Raw genomic sequence first — 25850 nt, forward strand, 5'->3', positions numbered from 1 at the left:
TGGCGGATCCAGGGGGAGGGTCCTGGGGGTCCGGACCACCTCCGAAATATTTTTACTTGATGAGAATTTTTTAATTAGTTTTAACTTTATGTTATTTTCAAACTCAAAATCATTCCAAACCAAATTTAACCAACAAAACTGATATTCGTTAAAGAAGATTATTACATATTACAAATTGTACAATTTTCATTTTAAAATCGAAATTTCAGACCCCCACCGAAATTTTTTTCTGGATCCGCCCCTGATCACAATACATTAATCGAATATACTAGAAAGTTGCGTAGTTTTATCTAAACATTAATTTTTTTAACACATTTTTAAATTTGACATGTGTAACCGTGATTTTTAACGATTTAAAAAAAATCTAAGAAGAAACGAAGATTTATTTTCAAACTTTTATACAATTGATAAAATTACTCACTGCATACTATACTTTTGCATGCGGAATTACAGGAGAATGTCAATATGTTATGATTGAGCAGATTTTTTTTTGTTCAACTATGTTTTTACTAAAGTTTCCTGAAATAGATGCTATGGGTCCACTTAATCCCTTCAAATTCGTGAAAACCACTGAAAATAACCAAATTCACGCCAGAACATTTGAAGTCATTGTTGCCATAAAATAACAAAAAAAATTGTTTAGTACAGTATACGTAGCAACCATGCATCCCACATTTGACGTTCCTCAACCAAAATAAAGACAGCTTTCAAATAATTGCACGGAGATTTGGGGAATTCGCAAACTCCCTATATAGGAAGGTCCTAGCATGTGTCAAAACGAAAACCGCCTCTGCGCTCGTATGTGTGACATTTTCTATGGGCGAATGGTAGCGTCTACGTCATCAATACCACGTGTTATAGGCTGTCTCTGTTCACTACCACTAATAGTTTTGACGCATGCTAGGAACTTGTTTAGAGGGACTTTGGGGAATTCGTAAAAATTCTGGTGAGAGATAACAATATATAATCACAACATTTTAATCAATACCGAAATCCATTTATAACATTCAATGGGATAAGGTACCTATTTTTGCACTATTAGGGAGGGTACCACATTATTTCATTATTAATTTGGTAATCGAACGCCTTTGAGTATAGACGTGTTTTTACGGTCCGCAGTTAATTGTTATTTATTTATCTTTCTACCGTCGCGCGTGTGTTCAATCCTATTAAACAACGGTTATCATAATGAGCTGCAGTGTGACATCTTGTAATATCAGCGATGATCGTTTCTTGTGGCAGTGTGAATTCTGCAGAAAATGTTATCATGCAGCTTGTGTAGGAGTCCAGCGAAATCAACAAGAATTTATCTCGCACTTCATGATTCCCCTGTGTGCAGATTGCCAGCATAATCTAAAGGTAGGCATAGACACACGAAAAGTGCTGTACCAACAGGAAAAATTATTTGAATCTATAACTACGCAAACGGACTGCAACTTACAAATAGCAGCCGACATAAAAAAGTTCAATTCAATTGTTGACTTATTCGAAAATGTTGAGCTTAAAGAATCAGTGGCGAATGTGAACATAAACACATCGTCGCAAGTGGCAAATGCTGTATCGGCACTATCGCAGGCCATTGACAGTAATTCTTTTAATAAGGCCGATGAGCTGGTCACGCTGAAAAACCATATCACATCACTATTCAACATATCTATGGGATCCACAAAAAACACATTGAAGAGTATGTAAATGATCTCATTGCCGATTTGACCAGAGAATTGAAAAAAATCTGCAGCGAAGTTCAGAACTTGAGCACCCTTACCATAGATATGGCAGCTCATTGTAATGAACACTACCTGAGTGAATCGCGTCCTACACGTGAAGTTTTAGACGAAGTGAAAATTATAACAAATTCAGTTGGCAGTGACATTCTCAAAGAAGTACAATCTCTTGCCGGCTCAATTAACACTTTGGATAGCAGTATACGCGATGCTTGTTTGCCACCAGCGGGCCCCAGCTTGATGGACGAATTAAATGCCCAATCAACAAAATCGGGTGACTCAGGTCACCGTTCCACTGCCGAAGCCACTGAAGGGTGGCGCTTTTTGGGTTCGAAGAAAGTGTGGCGCTCTGACTGGACGGAGTACGACACACGTAATCAGCGTAGAATTCAACAGCAAAAGATGAAAGATAGGGCGATGGCACGAAGAAAAGCTAATAAAAAGCAGTTACATCGGGTAATAAATGATCGCAATAAAAACAGACACCAACGTAGCCGTAATACTAATGAGACAAATAAACATCAGATATCCAGAAGCAGTTATTATAACTATAACCTCAATGACAACAACAATAGCAACAACAATAGCAACAATAATCGTAACAACAATCGCAACAACAATAGCAGCAATAATCGCAACAACAACAACAATATGCAATGCGGTTGTCCAACAGCTGGCAACTCTCTTCCTCGGGATAAGGATCTACTTGCGGCGGCAAGGGTGCAATTCTCTAGGCCTCCGTTTGAAAATCAGCGTGGTATCAGGTTTCAACGTGGTGAAACACTGAATCCATACCCGGTTGTACATCAATTTAACTCAACTTTCGCACCAGATAGGTTTGTAACCCCCGTCCTGACGAATTCCTTTTCTCAGAGCTGTTCAGCTTGTTCCTGTGAGCATTCGTGTTTTCGTCCAACCTAACGCACTCTTCAGAGGCAGACCATGACGAACCGGTTACGGATGAAAACGGATCAATAGTTTTGCATGATATTTCTAAGTATGACAAATTGCCATTAACTTTATCAGAAACGCTTTCAGAAATTTTGATATATTGTCAAAATTGTAATCGTATGCAGAGCGCATCTAAAATGAGCAAAATCTATAGTAATGTATTGAGCTCCTCTTATTCTGTTATTTTAGGCACTGAAACAAGTTGGAACGATAGCATAAAAAGTGAGGAAATTTTTGGTAGTGGCTTTAACGTATTCAGAGACGACCGAAATCTTTTAGAATCTCAAAAGAAGTCTGGTGGAGGAGTTCTCATAGGCGTTTCGGCTCAATTTAATTCTGAAATTCTTCCCACAGTGAAGTTTAAAGAATTTGAACATGTGTGGGTTAAAGCGAACATTTCAGGTGAAATACATGTTTTTGCCTCTGTATATTTCCCACCAGAGCATGCTAATATATCATCGTATGAAGCCTTTTTCAAAATTGCTGAACAAATTTTATTTGAACTTCCGGTCGAGGTCAAAGTTCACATTTACGGAGACTTTAACCAGCGCAATGCCGATTTTATTCCGGATTCTGAAAATGAAAATATTCTAATCCCAATCGTAGGAGAAAACGAAACATTGAATTTCATCTTTGACAAAACTGCTAGCATAGGATTAAATCAAATAAATCATGTAAAAAATCAACAGAATTGCTATCTTGACCTTTTATTTACAAACACTCAGGATGATTTCTGTGTATCTGAATCTTTGGCTCCTTTGTGGAAAAATGAAGCTTTTCATACTGCTATTGAATTTTCTTTGTTCATCCATAAAAATCAAGAACCCAACGTCAATGACTTTGAGGAAGTCTTTGAATACCATAAAGCTAATTATGACAATATCAGACGGAAGGTAGGTAATGTCGACTGGCAAAATACTCTTAGGAATGAAGCGAATATTGAAACCGCCCTGGACGTATTTTACAAAATAATTTTCGAAATTATTCATTAAGAGGTACCCATTAAGAAGAAAAGACGACACGGTAGCTCGAAGCATCCTATTTGGTACAATAGGCAAATTAAAAATCTGAAAAATAGGAAACAAAAAGCCCACAAGCTATACAAGAAAAATCAAAATAACGAGCACTTGGAACAATATCTCGACATTTGCGATAAACTAAATATTGCCATAGATTCTGCACTTGCGGATTACAACTCCAAAACTGAACAGCAGATTAAATCCAGTCCAAAGAATTTTTTTAACTACGTCAAAACTAAATTAAAATCAGACAATTTCCCATCAACAATGTACTTGGATGAGAACGTACATAATAGCCCGAAAGAAATCTGCAACCTATTTGCAACATTCTTCCAAGAAATATATACAACTTTTTCTGAACAAGACCGCGATCGCGATTATTTTGCTTTTCTTCCAGATTTTCCTATGGATATTGGTGTCAGTCATGTCATAGTGGAGGACATTTTCAATGCTCTAAACCATTTGGATTCATCAAAAGGTGCTGGCCCTGATGAAATTCCACCATTATTTATGAAAAACCTAGCAACCGAGCTTACAACTCCATTGTTCTGGCTCTTTAATATGTCTTTACAATCTGGAGAGTTTCCCAAAACATGGAAGAGTTCTTTCTTAGTACCTATATATAAATCTGGGAAAAAATCTGACGTTCGCAATTATCGTGGAATAGCCATAATCTCCAGCATTCCGAAACTTTTTGAATCAATCATTAACGAAAAAATATTTCTTCAAATAAAAAACAGAATTACTAACCTCCAACATGGCTTCTTCAAAGGTCGTTCGACCTCAACAAATTTACTAGAATTTATTAACTATTCACTGATTGCAATGGACAATGGAAACTACGTGGAAGCACTTTACACAGACTTTAGTAAAGCATTTGATCGAATCGACATCCCAATGTTACTTTATAAATTAAAAAAGATGGGAATTGAGCCTGAGCTGCGTACGTGGTTAGAATCATATCTATCCAACCGCCAGCAAATAATCAAATTCAAAGGAAAGCAATCTAATCCAATTGAAGTCACCTCAGGAGTTCCACAAGGCTCTCATTTAGGACCTCTATTGTTTATTTTATATGTGAACGATATTTCCTTCCTTCTCAAAAAACTGAAAGTACTAATCTATGCCGATGACATGAAACTTTACTTGGAGATAAGAAATGCCGAGGATATTGATACATTCCAAAACGAAATTCTAGTTTTCCACACGTGGTGTCAAAAAAGCCTCTTACAGCTAAACGTGAAAAAATGCAATTCAATCACTTTTAGTAGAAAACGACAAACATCGAATGTTGTGATTACCTTAGGAAGACAGACTGTAGCAAAATGTGAAAGAATTAGGGATTTAGGCGTTATATTAGATTCCAAGTTAAATTTTATTGATCATTATAACACAATTATTCACAAAGCTAACAACATGCTCAGTTTTATAAAACGCTTTAGTTATCATTTTGTAGATCCGTATACAATCAAAACATTATATATTGTTTATGTTAGGTCGATATTGGAATATTGCAGCATCGTTTGGTGCCCTTTTTCAAGCACACATGAAGAACGAATAGAATCTGTACAAAAACAATTCATATTATTTGCCCTTCGTAAACTAGGTTGGATAGCATTTCCTCTGCCATCTTATGAAGCACGCTGCATGCTTATCAATATACAAACATTGAAGGAACGTCGTGAATTTGCAATGCTTTCGTTCATTAATAATATCGTCTCGCGTCGTATTGATTCAGCCGAAATTTTATCCAAATTGAACTTTTATGCACCTTCTCGACAGCTACGAAACCGAAGCATATTCTCAATAACGCCATATCGCACAAATTATGCAAAATATGGCCCTATAAATCGAATGATGGCTGTTTATAACCGCTATTGCGAATCAATTGATTTTACAATGTCCAAACTAAAACTCACACAATATTTTATACATAAAAGAAATTCTAACGCATAAGAAAATGATTCTGTAAAAGCTGAAATTGTTTTATTTATAATAAAATTACGTATATATATATTTTAGTAAATAAGAAAAATGTAAACATTACTGTAACTATACCAGTCTACATCGATTGACGAAATAAATAAATAAATAATTTCATTATTTCGGCTTCTTTGATTTGTTATTAAAAGCCAATCATTTTTTAATCCGATTATAGAGGATTTAACCTTAAGGTCATTCGCCTCTTATTAAGAGCCAATATAATAACAAAATTGTCTTGAGAATGGTGAAAATCTTGAGCGCAGCGAGTACTCCAATTGCAATACAATTTGGGCCAATGCGTTGAGCAAAGATGGCAGACGCTGCTCTAACCAAAGGCTTCAGATGGGTAGAATGATAATAAAAACAGGGTGAAAATAGGCTTAATACCCTACATGCTCTTTTAAACACGTTTTCAAAAAGGAATCAATTGTCCCCAAATTAGGGAATCTAAGAATTTTCCATTTTTTTTTGTTTTCCAGAAATGCTCATAGCTCATATCTAGTATAATATTTCCATGTAATTTTTTTATGATGATCAGTCATCCCTAGAAACAATATAAAACTACAAAAAATACATAGTTTTTTATATCATTCCACGGAGTTCGATTGAAAAATAAAAAAGGGGATCAAGTCTCCTCAGTGTCCCCTATTGTGCTTTTAATGATCAATCTCCATAACAATGAGATATATTTATCAACTTTCTTGCAAGTACAACATTTAATATTATGTCTTCGGCAAAATTGTAGAGCATGCTTTTGTCAACAACTTGACTGAAGACAAAAAGTCCTTACCATTAATACCTTCAACACCATTGCTTGTTGTTTATGGATGACGGCTTAAAGGCCAATTCATTATTACAACTCCTCTCCTTAAAGTACTTAAAACGTTATAGTACGTTATAATGACCCCCAACCATTTTTAGGATATCTTTTAAAATATTACACAGATAATAGAAATTCGTAAATATAATAACGCTGGATGGATCAAAATCAAGTGTTCGGGTTGCGGATGAGATTTCGACGTCCTTCGTAACCTTAGACGGATTGAAGCAGGGTGATACACTGTCAAACTTGCTGTTCAACATTGCTCTTGAAGGTGCCATGAGGAGAGCAGGCGTGCAAAGGAACGGTACCATCGTCACTCGGTCGCATATGCTCCTAGGATTTGCGGACGATATTGATATCATTGGAATCGACCGCCGAGCCGTGGAAGAGGCATTCGTGCCTTTTAAAAGGGAGACAGCAAGAATTGGTCTCACAATCAACACCAGCAAGACGAAGTACATGATAGCTGGAAGAATACATGGGTCCAATGGTGATATTGGTGGTGAAGTGGTGCTAGGTGGTGCTAAATTTGAAGTAGTGGAAGAATTTGTGTACCTTGAAACTCTAGTGACGTGCGATAATGATGTTACCCGCGAGGTGAATAGGCGTCCTGGAGCTGCAAATATGTGGTTTGTGGACAACTATAACAACTATAACACATTTGCTCTCAAAACTAGTAAGCTGTATCGATTTTGTTGGCTATGTTCGGAAAATTTAAGACTAAAAGATCTTTATTACCACTTGTGAAGCTATTCTAAGGAGTAAAATCAGTTGCAAGCATAATGCATCCCCTATTACCAGGATTCATTCACTTAGAAGTAACGTACGCTTCGTAGTGAGCTATTGAAATTATTGCGACACATTCAACAGGGCATGACTTTTTTACCATTGGGTAAAAATCAACCAAATTTTGCACACTTTCTCATTGATGTGCATTGTTTACATTCTGTCAAAGCTCGAAGTCGTATTTTTCGATTCAATGAAAATGGAGGTAAACCAACCAAATTCTTTCCAAACGCCTGGAATTTCCTAACCTGTCGCACCGGCAGTTGGGAAAAATGTTGAACATTCACCATTCAACCGTCTCCAGTGTGTTGAAGCGGTTCGAGGAGCGGTTGACGTTGGACCACGGCAAAGGAGCTGGAAGAAAACCGGGACCGGAGAACAAAAAGACGGAGGGAAAGGTGAAGCGGATGAATCAAGCAAATCCCAACGTCTCAAGCCGTGATTTGGCTAAAAAGATCGGCATGTCGCAGAGCTACGTCCAGAATGCAAAGAAGAGAGCTGGACTACATACATACAAGGTACAGAACTTCCGCGATGAGCGGTAGCAATCGACGGCTAAAACTCGGGCACGGAAGCTCTACGAGAAGATGCTGACAAAATATGGCTGCTGTGTGATGGACGACGAAACGTATATAAAAGCCGATTTTAAGCAAATTCCGGGGTTGGAGTTTTTCACCGGCAAGAGCAAGTTCTATGTGGACGACAAATTTAAGAAGAAGAAAATGTCGAAGTTCGCCTCCAAATATCTCATTTGGTAGGCCATCTGCTCTTGCGGACTGAGGAGTGAGCCTTTCGTGACAAAGGGCACAGTAAATGTAAATCTGAGTGCCTCGAGAAGCGCCTTTGCAGCACGACGAAGCTCCGCTATTTTGGCCAGATTTGGCATCATGCCACTATTCTAAAAGTGTCCTGGAGTGGTATGCGGCCAATTCTGTCCATTTTGTTCCAAAGGACATGAATCCGCCAAACTGTCCGGAGCTGCGCCCGGTGGAGCAGTACTGGGCAATGATGAAACGGGAACTTCGGAAGAGCAAGAAGACAGTCAAAGACGAGAAGGACATGTTAAGAAAATGGAAAAAACTGAGAAACTGGTACCGGATGACACTGTAAAGACTTTGATGGAGGGTATCAACCGAAAATGCGTTCAATTTTCCACTCAAGGCTCCATTGATTAACTTTTCTTTTGATTTTTGAAGTAAATATTTGTATAAAACTACCCTAAAATTTTGGTTTGATTTTAAACATTATAAGAAAATTGGCATGACATTTTCGGTGTCAAAATAATGTCGTGTTCGCCCTTTACGCGTCGATTTCTTTCTTCCGGAAAGGAATCGGTAGTTTTACTGTAATGTTAAAATCCAATTGATACAAACATTACATTAAGCCGGGGCTGGTTGATGGAACGATGACCTCGGCGAACGGTGTCTGGCGCTGTACACGAAATGGGTCATCGGAAAGTCAATTGAGCTAACACCTACCTAAATCCATGAAGCAAGTTATTTGCATGAATATATTTAAATACATGCAAACATCTTTTTTCTGTAAATCACTACCAGCTAGTGGGAGATAGGATGGTTAACACACACACACAATTGAACACAACAAACATTTCATTCCAGCAGTTGGTATCGAATAAAAAATTAACCCAACTATCTAAACAGCGTGTCGGTCTTACCCCACCAGAAAACTATCGGTCTTACTCCAGCAGTTCACATTTTTGTTAAATGCCAATTAACAGTTTTGGAATACTCAACCTTATCTTCAAAACACACAAATAATGGTGTGGAGAGTAGATTAGAATGTGTGACAAAAAAGTGGTGATTTTTAAAGCTTTTGTATTGCTAAAACCTTAAAATTAATCAACTAAAAATAACATCAATAACAAATAAGTGCGCATCAACTTTGCTTTCGCATATTTTATTTATTTTATAGAGCTTGATTAACCTATATAGCATCGACTTGTCTCGAAATGCTCAAAATAATCGTACTAATAATACCCTGTCATTATTGCATGATTTAAAATTTAATATCTGGGAAAAGTCGGGCTTACCACCAGTTCTCTTACAGTTTCTGAAAGAATAAATATTTTCTAAAAAAATAATGAAAGCGTAGAAATACACAAATTTTACTTATTTAGCAGATAATTTTGAATTCGATGCGATGACTTATATATTTTCGTACACCCATTAATCATAATTGATACTAGCTGCAGTTTCTGGAAGACCACAATTATATGTTCTCAAAGTATATTTACAAAAAAAAAATATAAAGCAAGCTTCTTTTTTCTATCCCAATATTTAAATACAAAAATCGATAGAAATTCAGATAGAATCAGCTACAATTCTTGGTAGCGAAAAATTTGAAATTCTCGTGAAAATTACAATAATTTTAAAATCTGTTATTTTTTCCGTAATTTTTAAAATGAATACAAGGACCGATTATATCAGCCTAATATGTATTGAAAACTGACAAAATTTGAACATTTTAATTTCATATTCATTGGGACTATCCAAACCCTACACAACTCTTCAGAGTCGGTCTATTGTCGCATCAGTTTAAAAAAAAAATCGAAACGATCCTTAATCCGAATCCTTAACACAAGACTTAAAGTCTCGCTTTAATTCCATCATGAAACATAGGAGAATTAAATCAGAAGACTATGTCTTAAATTTGGCCAAAAAAATCTGTTATAGAAAAATTCGGAGGTTGACAAACACGGGACTAATAAAATAGGATCTTTACTGTAGTCAGTACAGCCCTATGAACATAGGTACAAATCCCCGACTACATACGGGGAACGTGCCATGTAAGCCAATATATTCTGATTCCTGATTCCTGAATTCTTTACGAAGTACACTCAGGTGTTTTTTACGCGGTTGTGTTTTTTGAGCGGTTTTTTCTTACGAGGCTTTTAAAGCGGATTCCGCGTAAAAAACCCCGTTAATTGGAAAATTCGCGTACAAAAAGCCGCGTAAAAACCCTCAGCAAACGACTATATATATATATATATATATATATATATATATATATATATATATATATATATATATATATATATATATATATATATATATATATATATATATATATATATATATATATATATATATATATATATATATATATATATATATATATATATATATATATATATATATATATATATATATATATATATATATATATATATATATATATATATATATATATATATATATATATTTGGAAGTTTTTGTTGCATGAATTTCGCCAAAATATTCTAAGTCCTTCTGAATGCAAAAGATTTTCGGAAATATAAAAGAGAAAAGTCTGAAAGATTGCATAAGGCCCGCACCTCAACAATATAGAAATTGATTTTTGACGCCATTTTGAAATCCAAGATGGCGACTTCCAGTTTAACGAAATTCGCTATAACCCATGCAATATGGGTATTTTCGGAAAGGTCTTGACAAGTAAGTGCCATAATTTTTTGTTTGACGCTGTTTAAACCCAAGATGGCGACTACCGGTTTAGCTAAATTCGCCACAGTGAAGACCCGTTTTTATCAGTGCCTTAGTAAATTTTAAGGTATAAAACGGGGACATTGATAAAATCGGGACATATATTTTTCTTTCTTTGTAAGAAACCGAAGCTGTTCAAATATTCTTCTTTGGTCCCTAGATATAGCCTCATAAGCTATCCTAATTATTTAGCTTATATTTCCCGTAAGGGGGTCTGACAACGCAAAATTTAAAAAAATGCATATTTCGGATCTCTAATAATATGCTCACGAAATGATTTACTCGAATTCAACTAGGTTCATCTGCTAGAGCCCATCAAACTACCAACTATCAATTTTCATATGAACCTGATAAAATCGGGTCAAAAAGCTGATAAAATCGGGGGCAGATAAAATCGAGTGCTGATAAAATCGAGTGCTGATAAAAGCGGGTCTTCCCTGTACAACCTAAGCGATGTGGGTATTTTCGGAATGGTCTTGACGAGTTGGTGCCAGAAATTGATTTTTGACTCCATTTTGAAATCCAAGATGGCGACTTCTGCCTTAAATAAATTCTCTACAGCTTAATCAATACGGGTATTTTCGGAATAGGTTTGACGGGTAGGAGACAAAGGTCGATGTTTGACATCGTTTTGAAATTCTAGATGGTGATTTCCGGTTTACCGAAATTCCCGCATGAAAAATCTGGGGATCATCCAAAATTTCCTCGAGTGAAAGATCTTATCATAAACCAGCGAAATGCAAAATATTCTTATGTGTTGATCCAGAAGAGTGCGGTGAAATTGGAAGTGAGAGGAGAAAGAAAAAGATGGGGTGAGAGTTGGGGGTTTGAATTAATTCAAATTAAACACATTGCTAAAATTCAAGTATGATCAACTGTTTAACCGTTGTGTATCCGACGCGGTACCCGGGTACCTTTTTAGCTTTCAATTAATGAAATTCCCATGTTTCGCAAAGTTTCGATTTCCAGCTATGGATATAGCTGGAAATCGAAACTTTGCGACATCTTAGAACTTTACTAAGTCAAGCTTTTGGGTTAATAATATTATTGATATAGTAAGGGGGGAGTGAGGAGGGGCTCCTGAATTTTCTTACTACGTAACAGGCCGACGTGGGTAGCCGGGTACCCACAAAACTGAAATACTAATAACAACGGTAATTTCCAACCGATTTTGATACTTGGTGTTTTGGATTCGGGAACTCATCCACTTTTAAACTTGGTAAAAATGAATCGGGTTACTTCATTCGGTTCCCGGAAATCCGGATTTCCGGAAACATGTTCCAGTGCTGGGATACTATTTGTGACTTTTAATGGAATACTAGCAATATGGGTATCAAACTTCTTGGAATTGCATCAGTAGGCTATATCTCGTGGTTTTTTAACCATTTGGTGGTTTGACCCTGGACCGGACATTCTGGAGCAGGTTCCCGTGGGGCCGTGAGTGACCATTCCATTCCAATTCCATTTTTTAAACTGTATAGGGTCCCGTAACAACAAATAACAGACTTCCGAGACAATTTGAAGAGTTTTGATACTCAAATTGCTAAGACATTATTAAAATTTACAAATCACACTCTAGTACTGGAACATTACTCCGAAAATTCCGGATTACCAAGAACCAGATCCATTCATCCGGTTCAACTTTACAGAATCGAAAAGTGGACGTGTTTCTGAATCCAAAACATCTAAAAGTGTCCAAATCGGTTAAAGGAAGCCATAGTTATGAGCATTTCAAATTGTGGGTACCCGGGTACCCACGTTGGCCTGTTAAAGGTGTTTTTTGTTGGGCACATAACTGTTAATTAAAACTATTTGTACTACAACTCCAACTTCCAAAAATACTCATATTGATTGGGTAATAGCGAATTTCATTAAACCGGAAGTCGCCATCTTAGATTTCAAAATGGCGTCAAAAATCAATTTCTGGCACCTCCTCTTCAAGACCATTCCGAAAATATCCATATTGTTGAGGTGCGGGCCACATGGAGTCTTCCACACCCTTCTCCTCCATCTTTAAGAAAATCTTCTAAGTCTTAAGCATTCAAAAGGAATATTTATGCGAAATCCATGCAAAAAAAACTTTCAAGTCTTTTGCCGAGAGTTATTTTTTTACGCGAATTTCGAATTAACGCGGTTTTTTTTTCAATCAACACGGTTTTTTACGCGGTACGTACCTGGGTGTAGATGCACTGAACAGCCTTTAAAGTTCAACTGCTTTTTTCGTCTTCCAATATTGCCGCTTATTAAGACGTTCTCAGTTGAACCTTAAGCGACATGCCCAAGTAGAACGCCGAACAATGGCCAAATGAAGATCCTGGATGATGTTTCCACCAAGCAAATAATAGAAAAAAGTTTGCTGTGCGACGATGTATAACAAACTGAACCACTCAATGCATTTGAACAAACATATTTAAAGCTAAAAATTTCCAAGAACCACGATTTTCTGTTAGTTTCTGATTTGCTCATTAGAGCTCTAGAACGCACGATGACGATGATAGTGCTGCTGCTGATTGAACAACGCACGCTGCTTGGTGTTGTGTCGTTCCCATAAAAAAGTTGCGCATTTTTGGTATTTGTAACGAGTGGAAAATTCATCATCCTAAGAAATTCATTTTTTTTTAAATCGTCCTATGCTAGTCCTTCGTTGGACCAACGTTTGGCGACGCACGCCCAGCAGACCGTTCAACAGGCGTCCATTATTGAACCCCTGTTGGATGGTTTTGAAACAATTTTTTGGGCTTCTCAGTGGAATATAGTGTGTTTTTTCTCGTAGAGGATTTCCAAAGTTTTATTGTTGTATACAAACCAGTGGTGAGTAATCTTAAATTCAGTTATTATTTCTGTCTGAATTTACCGAAACCAGTATTAAGGTGGCTGAAGTTCCACGCAGAGAATTTAGTTTGATGCGTCTTGATTATTAGACCAAAGTATACTGATACAATTTAATCCAATACAATACTTTAAAATAAAATAAGTTGGCCATATAACTTATTTGTCTTAAATGTCTTATTATCACTTTATAGAATATTAAGTGATCGATAAGTCAAAGATTGAAGCACGTACCTTAGATACTGTTTTTTAACATATTACAAATATATTTCATGAAGAAAAAAACATTTGTTTTGATTCGATTATCCGAAGCGAATTTTTTCTGCACCCTACGGATAATTGAATCTGGCCTGTACTGCAGTGTTTTAAAAGTAAAATGCACGCAGTTTCGAGTTAAGTGGGATTGCCTTAATGTTCCCTTATGGTAAATAAGTTCGTGTAAATTAAATCGTATTCTAGAAATCAACATACACACAACCGCTACACAATGTTATGAAAGAAACCAGATAAGCGCCCCCTTTATTTTTTATTGACGTAACCAACGTCTCCTTGTTGAAAAGCGCACAATTGAAATTTGTGATGTGACGAGATTGAACGTCTCGGGTGCTTGGAAGTTAAGACAGAGGACTGTTCTTGCTTATCATATATGCTATTCTATACACCGCCACAGCAGTGGGGCTGCTTGAACACAACGGAAGCAGCAAACGGAAATCTTCTAACAGCAGAATGGCTGCCTTGAATCCACCACAAGTAATATCCGCACTGAGCGGAGCGATGCGCTGATGGGAGATGAAGATGCTGTGTGCTACATTCTGCTGGGATCGTTTTTAGGAAGGAAGTAATATTTGCTGACATTCACTCGAGTTGCTTTCTTGCTTTTCCGGTTCACGGAACAAACAGTCAGTGCAAGGGTTTTGCTATCGCGACCATTTATCAAACATTTTCCTAGCGAACTTCTCATGCTTCTCGGTTGCTATCGCAGCATAGGATGCTAGGTGCTCACATAAAGTAATATATGTACGCGAATTTTGAACTTTTAGGGTTTGAATTGAGGCGAACCGCCAGCTTCTTGCGAAGATACTGTAAATTGCAAAGAACTCACATATTTGGGTTGATATCAGAAATTAAATGTATTGTGCTTACAATCTTACTCTACCATGTGTAAACATTTTATTCGTCTTTTGAATGTTGTAGTGCATACAAGAAACGTGAATCAGATTTCACAAGTCGAAATTTTAAAATAAATTAATTCAAAACCAGAGAATTTATTATGCGGTCCACTTGAACCTACACCGACATATGCAGCAGCAAATGGCTTCATGATTGAGTTAACAATTGTTCAACTTTAAGATATAATGTAAAAGTTTTATCTATTTGATGGAAAAAGTTTTCCCATGTTTCAGCAGCCACCAAGTGAGCACAGGAGCATATGTGTCAATTCCATTAGCCGGCCCTAGCTACTGTTGTGGTTTGTGGCGATACTGGATTAGAATCATTTACGATGGGATTGTTCCGGAGGCAATTTTAATTGTGGAATTTCCCTATTTAAAGTTTGAATAGTTGCATCATATGCTACGAGGTAATGCTATATTATAAGATCAAATACTGGCTAGTTTTGGCAAGGGGATAGCACTAACGTGCTATTGTGATGTTAACGTACTCAACAAAGGGCTGAATATTGGAACGAGAGACAAAGTTTAGTGCGTCGAGCATGTTGTTAATTTCGACAACACTACATTCCATATATTACTTACTTATCATTCAGTGTAAAGCTGTGGTGTCCTTTGATTTATCAAGAAGTCATCTCCAATTCACTTAATCAAACCACCACGTCCTTGTATTCGTATTCGGGTATTCGTTCGCCATTCAGACAATATGCCCAGCCCTCGGCAGCCGTCTAAAGTTAAATTTACACCTGTCCGATCATCAGTTTCAGTGCCGGTTCAGTTCCGTGCACGGACAGTAATATACAAATCAAATGCGAGCATTTACACTTGTCCTTGACTTGTGTGAATACTCGTATTAGAATTGTATGAAAGAATATTGGCGTCCGCGCACGGAACTGCACCGGCACTAAAAAGGATCGGATAGGTGTAAATAGCGCTTAATTTTCGCTGAAACGCACAAGGATAACGATACTGTGTTCAGGATTTATATGTTAAAAACGTACAGGTGCTCTACTCAGCCCGTTTAACATTTACTATTTTCGTTTTCTTCGTACACCTTTCATGAAAGTTGAGAGTGGACTAATATTGAGCAGTATTTGAAGGGTTAATATTCAAAAATCGTATAACCGCCATTTGCAATTTTTGACAGGAGTACAGAAAAACGCTCGCATTTTTTCATTTTTAATATTTAAAACAAAAACTCACGATTGTTGGTCCATTATAGAGTAATACGACATTAAAGTTTAAATCGATTTCGATTAAAAATTGGGGAAAATACGACTACTTGAAAATTGAACACATATAGGTAGAGGGGGTTTGACAGTTCAAACCCAGAGAGATAAAGTTCGTGAAGGTTTTAACTCGTGTTTGACAATTTTATAATCATATAATAATCATAATTATAAATAACATAAAGTATTTATTTATTTGTTTTCGTGAATTTGTTGGTCGATATTACGAGATTGTTGGTAAAACGAATTTTTATTGGTACTACTTTTCCGATATGACGAGATTCGAGAGTATATGCAATATTTCTTTGAACAAACTTTTATGAATTAAGAATAACGTTACGCTGATGCGGCGTTTTTTGTTTTTCACGAATCCACGATTTTCTTCGGAAATATAGGACCTGAAAATTTGTATGTAAATTAATTCTGAAATATATACAAACGCACGTTTTGGCAATTTTCAACATAGAATTACTCTAGTATATGTCAAAACAAGACGAAATATTTATCTTGACAGAAATGTGGTTGGCACTGGGTTAAAAAGGCTGAAATTGCTATATTGGAAAAATTCTCACAATAAAACTATTGCAAATTTGGCTTGCACTTCTCGCCAAAAAGTTAAAAAAATGAAAAATTGGAGGTTTTACGACTTTGAATTCGAAGAAGTACGTAAAATTAGTAAAGATGATTCTATGATTTTTACATATATCATTTAACGAAAATATTTTGCATTATTAAAAATATTAAAAATAAGCATTGTCAAAATGTGAAAATTTTAAAAATGTAAAAAATTTAACAAAAATGCAAAAAATACAAAAAATGCAAAAAATGTAAAAAATGTAAAAAATGTATAGAATACTAAAAATGTAAAAATGTAAAAAATGCAAAAAATAAAAAAAATATAAAAAATATTAAAAATGTAAAAAATGTAAAAAACGTAAAAAATGTAAAAAATGTAAAAAATGTAAAAAATGTAAAAAATGTAAAAAATGTAAAAAATGTAAAAAATGTAAAAAATGCAAAAAATTTAAAAAATTTAAAAAATGTAAAAAATGTAAAAAATGTAAAAAATGTAAAAAATGTAAAAAATGTAAAAAATGTAAAAAATGTAAAAAATGTAAAAAATGTAAAAAATGTAAAAAATGTAAAAATGTACAAAATGTAAAAAATGTAAAAAATGTAAAAAATGTAAAAAATGCAAAAAATGTAAAAAATGTAAAAAATGTAAAAAATGTAACAAATGTAAAAAATGTAAAAAATGTAAAAAATGTAAAAAATGTAAAAAATGTAAAAAATGTAAAAAACGTAAAAAATGTCAAAAATTGTAAAAATTGTAAAAATTGTAAAAATTGTAAAAATTGCAAAAAATGTAAAAAATGTAAAAAATGTTACAAATGTAAAAAATGTAAAAAATGCGTAAAGTGTAAAAAATGCAAAAAATGTAAAAAATGTAAAAAATGTAAAAAATGTAAAAAATGTAAAAAATGTAAAAAATGCAAAAAAATGTTAAAAATGTTAAAAATGTTAAAAATGTTAAAAATGTTAAAAATGTTAAAAATGTTAAAAATGTTAAAAATGTTAAAAATGTTAAAAATGTTAAAAATGTTAAAAATGTTAAAAATGTTAAAAATGTTAAAAATGTTAAAAATGTTAAAAATGTTAAAAATGTTAAAAATGTTAAAAATGTTAAAAGTGTTAAAAATGTTAAAAATGTTAAAAATGGTAAAAATGGTAAAAATGGTAAAAATGGTAAAAATGGTAAAAATGGTAAAAATGGTAAAAATGGTAAAAATGGTAAAAATGGTAAAAATGGTAAAAATGGTAAAAATGGTAAAAATGGTAAAAATGGTAAAAATGGTAAAAATGGTAAAAATGGTAAAAATGTTAAAAATGTTAAAAATGTTAAAAATGGTAAAAATGTTAAAAATGTTAAAAATGTTAAAAATGTTAAAAATGTTAAAAATGTTAAAAATGTTAAAAATGTTAAAAATGTTAAAAATGTTAAAAATGTTAAAAGTGTTAAAAATGTTAAAAATGTTAAAAATGTTAAAAATGTTAAAAATGTTAAAAATGTTAAAACTGTTAAAAATGTTAAAAATGTTAAAAATGTTAAAAATGTTAAAAATGTTAAAAATGTTAAAAATGGTAAAAATGGTAAAAATGGTAAAAATGGTAAAAATGGTAAAAATGGTAAAAATGGTAAAAATGGTAAAAATGGTAAAAATGGTAAAAATGGCAAAAAAGGTAAAAATGGTAAAAATGGTAAAAATGGTAAAAATGGTAAAAATGGTAAAAATGGTAAAAATGGTAAAAATGGTAAAAATGGTAAAAATGGTAAAAATGGTAAAAATGGTAAAAATGGTAAAAATGGTAAAAATGGTAAAAATGGTAAAAATGGTAAAAATGGTAAAAATGGTAAAAATGGTAAAAATGGTAAAAATGGTAAAAATGGTAAAAATGGTAAAAATGGTAAAAATGGTAAAAATGGTAAAAATGGTAAAAATGGTAAAAATGGTAAAAATGGTAAAAATGGTAAAAATGGTAAAAATGGTAAAAATGGTAAAAATGGTAAAAATGGTAAAAATGGTAAAAATGGTAAAAATGGTAAAAATGGTAAAAATGGTAAAAATGGTAAAAATGGTAAAAATGGTAAAAATGGTAAAAATGGTAAAAATGGTAAAAATGGTAAAAATGGTAAAAATGGTAAAAATGGTAAAAATGGTAAAAATGGTAAAAATGGTAAAAATGGTAAAAATGGTAAAAATGGTAAAAATGGTAAAAATGGTAAAAATGGTAAAAATGGTAAAAATGGTAAAAATGGTAAAAATGGTAAAAATGGTAAAAATGGTAAAAATGGTAAAAATGGTAAAAATGGTAAAAATGGTAAAAATGGTAAAAATGGTAAAAATGGTAAAAATGGTAAAAATGGTAAAAATGGTAAAAATGGTAAAAATGGTAAAAATGGTAAAAATGGTAAAAATGGTAAAAATGGTAAAAATGGTAAAAATGGTAAAAATGGTAAAAATGGTAAAAATGGTAAAAATGGTAAAAATGGTAAAAATGGTAAAAATGGTAAAAATGGTAAAAATGGTAAAAATGGTAAAAATGGTAAAAATGGTAAAAATGGTAAAAATGGTAAAAATGGTAAAAATGGTAAAAATGGTAAAAATGGTAAAAATGGTAAAAATGGTAAAAATGGTAAAAATGGTAAAAATGGTAAAAATGGTAAAAATGGTAAAAATGGTAAAAATGGTAAAAATGGTAAAAATGGTAAAAATGGTAAAAATGGTAAAAATGGTAAAAATGGTAAAAATGGTAAAAATGGTAAAAATGGTAAAAATGGTAAAAATGGTAAAAATGGTAAAAATGATAAAAATGATAAAAATGGTAAAAATGGTAAAAATGGTAAAAATGGTAAAAATGGTAAAAATGGTAAAAATGGTAAAAATGGTAAAAATGGTAAAAATGGTAAAAATGGTAAAAATGGTAAAAATGGTAAAAATGGTAAAAATGGTAAAAATGGTAAAAATGGTAAAAATGGTAAAAATGGTAAAAATGGTAAAAATGGTAAAAATGGTAAAAATGGTAAAAATGGTAAAAATGGTAAAAATGGTAAAAATGGTAAAAATGGTAAAAATGGTAAAATGGTAAAATGGTAAAAATGGTAAAAATGGTAAAAATGGCAAAAATGGCAAAAATGGCAAAAATGACAAAAATTGTAAAAATGGTAAAAATGGTAAAAATGGTAAAAATGGTAAAAATGGTAAAAATGGTAAAAATGGTAAAAATGGTAAAAATGGTAAAAATGGTAAAAATGGTAAAATTGGTAAAAATGGTAAAAATGGTAAAAATGGTAAAAATGGTAAAAATGGTAAAAATGGTAAAAATGTTAAAAATGTTAATAATGTTAAAAATGTTAAAATGTTAAAATGTTAAAAATGTAAAAAATGTAAAAAACGTTAAAAATCTAAAAAAAAAAACAAAAAAGTGTAAAAAATGTGAAAATGCAAAAAATGTTAAAAATGGTAAAAATATGAAAAATTTAGAAAATGTATAAAATGCAAAAAAAATGTAAACAATGTAAAAAATGCTTAAAAATATATAAAATGTAAAAAATGTATAAAATGCACAAAATTCAAAAAATGTAAGAAATTTTAAAAATTGGAATGATGTTAAAAATGTATGTATGTTAATGTAAAAAATGTAAAAAATGTCAAAATTCAAAATAATGTAAAAAATGAAAAAAATGTAAAAAATATAAAAAATATAAAAAATGTTAAAAAAAGTAAAAGATGTATAAAATGCAAAAAAAAATAAAAAATATATAAAATGTATAAAATGCACAAAATGCAAAAAATGTAAAAAAATTAAAAATTGGAATAATGTTAAAAATGTAACATAATTTAAAATATGTTAAAAATATAAAAAATTAAAAATCGTTAAAAATGACAAAAAAGTCAAAAATATTCAAAATATTTAAAATAATACTTTATTTGAAATATTTTGAATATTTAAGTATATTAAAAATATATTAAAAATGTCAAAAATGCAAAAAAAAATTATTAAAAAGTGGCAGGATCATTAGAAACAGGCTTAAAATGTTACACGCCGAAAAAAATATTGATAAAAGTAAGATTGATTCACTCTTAGTAAAAAACAATCAACGCCTGCTATTAGGTTGAAAGCAAAACTTTTAAATTAATCAAGAATAATAATCAAAATAAAAGTTTGATTTTCAAACTGAGAGTTATTTTTTGCTAAGAGTAAAAAACTCTAATTTCTAACAATATTTTTATGAACTAATCTTTTGTCTTCTGCCGGTAGGAGTCGAGCTTAGGCAGAATTACTTACTACGAATCGGTCACGTCTACCAATATGCCCCACGGCAAGTGGAGACTTGCGCCTCCTTATGATTCTAAAGTTGGAAAGTTGTTCCAAAATAGTATAAATAACTGTGATGTGAGCAAACTGAAAAGCACATAGAAATGATGAGATTTTTCCATAGTCAGTTTCAAATGGTAAACATATGCATTCCTGTGTCACAAAAGCATACAGATTGTACAAAACCTGTTTTAATCCACCTAGCGGTGCAATTGTGCCTTTCTCATTTCTCTAAACTATGGCACGGAGGCTTTTTATGTTCAACATAATTGTGGAAATGTCCATTACATTCTTAGTACACTTTGCACTTATACATAATGGCATGCCAGTCACGAACTTGATGAGCTACGTGTCGACGGTGAAACACTTGAAACAAAAAAATATCATACTCCATTAGCCTAATCAGCATTAGATCAATGTTATCTGCTTGCTAACTCATTTTGTCATGCGGGGATGGGTATGTGAGGAGGGCGAAAGTCCCATGAACGAACGACTCCCCAGCTTAAATTGGTATGCTTTGTAATATAGTGCTGGTTTAAAGATGATGGGGTTGAAAGGGAGGGGTATGAGGTGGTGGTCTGAGGGGTGATTTAGGGAGTTTTTTAAAGGAGGGGAGTGAACAGTAGAGGGGGGTGTAACCCCTCTCCGTAAACCATCAACAACGCCCCTGTTAAAATCCAGGCCGGGATTAGGTTGACGTTTTTCAGAGTGATTGCATAACCTTTCTATATGAGAAATGCGAAAATGTGCAAAATCCAAAAAAGTTAATCTTCGTCAAATTTTTTTCGTGTTTGCATCAAATCTCGACGTTTCATGCACCTTGAATACATTTAGCATCAAAAATAAAAATTCTATTTTCAATTTTTCCTATAGTTTTTATGCGAAATTTCTGTGTGGCCGCACTCTGAAACCCGTAATTCCGGAACCAGAATTCCGATCGATCCAAAATTCAATAGCAGCCGATGGGAAGGTTGCACCTTTCATTTGAGACTAAGTTTGGGCAAATCGGTCCAGCCATCTCTGAGAAAAATGAGTGACATTATTTGACACATACGCACATACATACACACACATACACACACATACACACACATACACACACATACATACACACATACACACACATACAGACTTTTTCCGATCTCGACGAACTGAGTCGAATGGGATATGACACTCGGCCCTCCGGGCCGGGATTAGGTTGACGTTTTTCAGAGTGATTGCATAACCTTTCTATATGAGAAAGGCAAAAAAGGCACTTACTTGGCAGAATATATTTAGTGCGATAGCAAAACCAAATACTAGATGCAATCTTTCTGCAAAGGATCATTTATTACACAAAGAGGAAATGACGCTTGCGTCCTGCACATAAAATACACGTGCGCCAGCCTCAGAAAGCTGTAATGTATAGTAAGAACTTGTAACGGAGGTGTGAGAAAATACTCACTATGTTTTTTCCAAGACCCATTTAGGATCAAAACACAATCCACCCAAGATTATGTAAGCTTGTGTCTATTTTCTCCACAGTCAGCATCACGTCAGCCAAAATGTCAAGAACTTGTTCTCACTTCTGCAAAGCACTCGCATTCCGCGCCGTTCCGGTTCGTCCGGATCAGCACAAGAAAGGCCGCAGTGACTTTTCACTCAAAGTGTCACAGAAATACGATTTGACGGCATCGCTGACGGGCACTGGAGGAAAATGAGATTTTCACTTAATCCCTCGACACCAATTCAATTTGCAAGATTTTTCCGCTATTTTCAATCTGTTAGCAGTTCTGTTATCTCGGTGCGGTGTGGTGCACAGAAAATTTCCCATGCGTAAGGTACAACAACGGCATCAGAAACGCGACTTTTCCGTCCCAAGGCTGAATTTGTTGCTCGAGACGTTTGATGTAGAAAGCGTCGGAAGGAAAGTATTTGGAGCTGAAAGAAATAAACTAACGCAATATTGTCAATCGGTTGTGACATCGGCAGGTTTTATTGACATTGTTGGTTGGTTGGTGGGTGGGTGATTGAATTCGATATTTGTTCAATCGTATTGATTCCTGCTGTAGAAAGTATCTATTCCATCTATCCATCCATCCATTGTCTTTGGGACTTCTGTCGAGTGATTCTGTTTGAGTTTACAAGTTTTCACCTTCCAAAAGTCACGTAAAAAAATTACACGAGCAGTCGCGTCGTGCACTGAGTGTACATTCCATTAATTCGATGTTAAATCGACAACCGTTGAATATAGAAATAAAGGATATCTTACAAAGTTATAGAGCAAGTAAGACGTCAACGAATGGGGCAATGTTTAGCACAGACAATCTGACATGACACTCTATCTTTAAATTTGGCAAGAGATTATTAGGATGTTGACGCAAAAATCGGTAACTCATGCTGTTAAACGGACATTTGCATTTTACAGTACGAGCTACAGAATTTTTCGTCAACTCTCTAATAATCGACAAAACTGTCATGTATTGTTTAGAGTTTCTACAGTAAAAGTCTGGTCAAGAGAGAGAAAATTGACGCAAACGAAAAACTGCCTAAAATTGAGTTACTCTGACTCAATCTCGAGGTATCGTGGAGGAAGGTAAAATTAGATAAACCGTGTTGAAGGTAGTTTCCATTTAACCACGGCAAAAACTACAACTCATTGATAGGTTTTTTATACTCAAATTTAAGTAAAATTTACCTAATTTTGAGTGTACCTTCCCCAACTCAAAAGTACCTTCCCCCACGGATGACCTCGACTGAGTCGAATCTCTCGTTTTGTTTTTGACAACACTAATAAGTGCGAAAGCAACGCACAACTCAAATGTAAGTTAAAAGAACTTATTCTGTAGGTTGTTTTATTTAACCGTGTAATAAAAGTCTTATGGTTAAAAAGCTTAACGACGTGTTCAGGATATCATCCAAACTATATATGGAATAGTTTTACCATATGGGTTATAGTGCGTTTATAGTTTATTTTTATTAGTGAAGAAATGAAGCTCAAAAAAGTGGGACTAAACATGAAATTGTTGAAGCACGCAATAATCTTAACAATATATGCTCCGGTTTTGTTGAACAGCTGACAATTATCTAATATTTTGTAAAGATAGAACGATATTTGACAAAATCATGCTAAATTCAGAGTAAATGACATACACTACATTTTCGACGAAAATTCTCTGCAATCTGATGGTGAATCGTTCCATTCTCTAACGACGAAAATGGAAGGATTTATCAATCAATCTGCTTGAAAATTTTTGTTTTTTTGTAGATTTGTTTTTCATGAAGTCAACCGGAGCACAAAGATAGTCAATACCACTGTACTTTCTACTTGAAACGTTAATATACACACCAAAAATTTGGGATGAAATTTCAGCAAATGGAAGTGCTGAAAACTCAGCAATTCAATTTCATCCATTTTGCTGAGGTTGCCAAAATGATAGTACAGTGACTGAATTTTCAGTAATCTGGGTTGGATTACTGAAAAATAGGTGATTGTGCTGTCAATTTGACAATTAAATCTGGATAAACATATGAAAAGGGCATATCGCAAAAGAGAGCCTCTCTGTGTTTACTTTCTCTTTCGATTATTACGGCGTCATCATAAAACTTTCCAACATTGTTTCAATAAATATCGATAGACTCTGATGTCGTCTAGCATATTATGCTAAGAGTTAAGGGGTAAACGTAAAAGCGGCCTAATTATTGACGGAAGAGAAAGTAAACACAGAGAGGCTCTCATTTGCGATATGCCCTTTTCACATGTTTATCCAGAAATTGCAGAATTTGCAGCAAAAATTACAAGGGGCAGCCCTATGGGGTTGCACGAACTGTAGACGTAGGACTATACTACTTAATGTAAAATATTTATTTTCTTAGTACTTAGTGTGTGGGAAAAAACACCCGGACCGGTAAAGAAAAATCAAATTTTAGACAATATAATCATATCTCATGTATAGAACAAGCTTTCTAGTTGCTCTCAAACAGATCCTAAAAGTTCAAACACCTATGGATAACCCCAAGTTTGTAGATGTGTTTCGATGCCACAGGATTGTAAAATGGTTAATATTACGTCAAGAAAATTCAATTCTTCCGTGACAATTTTCTTGCCTGCAAAATGCCCTGTGTGTATGCAAAGCTCATGATTTGTTGGGATATTAGCATTGATCGGAAAATACTTTCCAACGCTGCGCATTGCATACATACAGGACATTTTGCAGGCCACCAGAAGCTGTTCATTTTACCACCGCCACATGTTCATTTTACCCACTCGCTATAAACATGTCTCATTTTTGGACATGTTTAGAAATCAAGAATCATGTTTGAAAAAATGTGCTTATGACGAAGTATTTTTACGAGATATGTCCAAAACATGTCTAACAAGAAACATAAGGAGATTGTAATATCTCATTCACTTATTAGTTAGAAAATAATGACTTTGGTTAACGTGTTCATTTTACCGCCAGTTCCCCTACCTACCAACACATTCGCCCCAAACATTGAACCCAAGCGTACAATGCAAAATGAGTCAACGCTGATGATGATGGATAGAGCGAAAGAGACAACTAGTACCACCACGACACTATTAGCGCATTTCACCAAAATTCCACGCGGCCTTTCCCGATTGAAAGGAACGGCCGCGCTTCGCCCATCTGTCATAATATCATGATTTTGCATAACGAAGGACTGAATCATAACACATTTTGTTCCAAAAAACAGCCCTGCGTTATGCAACCCTTTTTGCAGGTTGATTATACCAGTTGCAAGTGGGGCCAAATTCACCAAGTTCCGTAAAATTCCTTTTAAATTACAGAATTGATAAAATTGCTTAGATGAGCTAAACTAATTAATCAAATCCTGTTTAAAAAACTGTCCTTGCGTTTAAACCAAAATGGGAAGCTTATTACTACCATTACATTACTTAATTTCAAGCGCAATAGCAAATACATGTGCTAGTTAAACCAAAAATTTACTGGCAACATT

The sequence above is a fragment of the Topomyia yanbarensis genome, chromosome 3 (assembly GCF_030247195.1).
Source record: "Topomyia yanbarensis strain Yona2022 chromosome 3, ASM3024719v1, whole genome shotgun sequence".
Lineage (NCBI taxonomy): Eukaryota > Metazoa > Arthropoda > Insecta > Diptera > Culicidae > Topomyia > Topomyia yanbarensis.